This window comes from Manacus vitellinus, unplaced genomic scaffold, assembly GCF_001715985.3.
Source record: "Manacus vitellinus isolate BGI_N305 unplaced genomic scaffold, ASM171598v3 scaffold_26_pilon, whole genome shotgun sequence".
NCBI lineage: Eukaryota > Metazoa > Chordata > Aves > Passeriformes > Pipridae > Manacus > Manacus vitellinus.
Window position 1 is genome coordinate 9329085 of NW_021939960.1, and position 1138 is coordinate 9330222.

A 1138-nucleotide genomic window follows, 5' to 3' on the forward strand; every position below is an offset into this window, starting at 1 on the left:
CTGGGGTTGCCGCACTGGCCCCCAGCCGTGCCCTTCCCTGGGCTCTTGCCCTCCCCTTGCCCTCTGCAGCACCAGGGTTTCTCCTCCACTCACCGTTTTCCATTGTGGCAGTGCCGGCGGCGTGGCAGCAGGCAGTTCTGCTCTCCCGGGGTCTGGCAGGAGGGCTGGACTCAGTGCCACTACAGATGGACCAGGCAGACTGTCCCTGGAGCTGAGCCTGGCGAGATGGTGCCCTATGGGATGGCGGTTGAAGGGCTGGAGGAAGCAGGAGTGTGGAGGGATTGGGAGAGCAGGGATTGTCTGTAAGAAGGGGCTCAGCAGAGCCCCCCACACCCATGACAAGGGCAGCTGTTGTGGGGAGTTGAGTTGTCCCCCCCGTGCCAAGGGTCATGCTGAACTCCCAGCACGAGGTCTGTCTGCGGGGACAATGGACACAACCTGGGGGTGGCAGAGCTGTTGCATGCCAGCAGGCCCCCTCCACATGTCCTGGCTGTTCCAGTGCTGGATGTCCAGCAATTTGCCGAGACCAGCACAGCCGCTGAAGCCCTGGGTGCCACTTAAGCCATTTTTATCAGAAAGGCCAGCAATGTCCTCGCTCAGGTCCTGCTCGGGACAGCCTGTGCGAGCCACATGACCAGGGCTGGAAGGGCTCCAGCCCCAGCAGCCCAACAATGGCTGGACTGGTGCAGACCCTCTGGGGAGGTGATGGGAGTGGGGAGCAGGAGCCTGCAGTGTCCAGGTTGGCAGCTCACTCTGCTCTGGTTGGGGTGTGGGGATGTCAGCTGCAGCCCCACCACAGGTTGCCATGACGGTGCCCAGCCCAGGGGCAGTGGGATGTCCGAGGAGGGCAGACCCAGGGCCAGGAGCTTTGCTGGAACTTGTGTCCACGGCCATTTCCAAGGGAGGACTTGGGCTGTCGGAGAATCTGGGAAGCTGTTTAAATGCAGCCAGCCAAAGCGCCTGTGCTGGAAATCCTGCGCTGCAGGGTCGGCTGATCAAAGGGAGGATAATCCCAGGTTTAGGAAGGAAGAGGATAGGTCTGAAGTAGCAGTTGGTCCAATTTGGGTCAGGCAGTGAAGGAATCCAGCCCAAAAGGCCACTCAGTGTGCTTCCTGGCTGGAGGGGCAAAGTGCAGCCC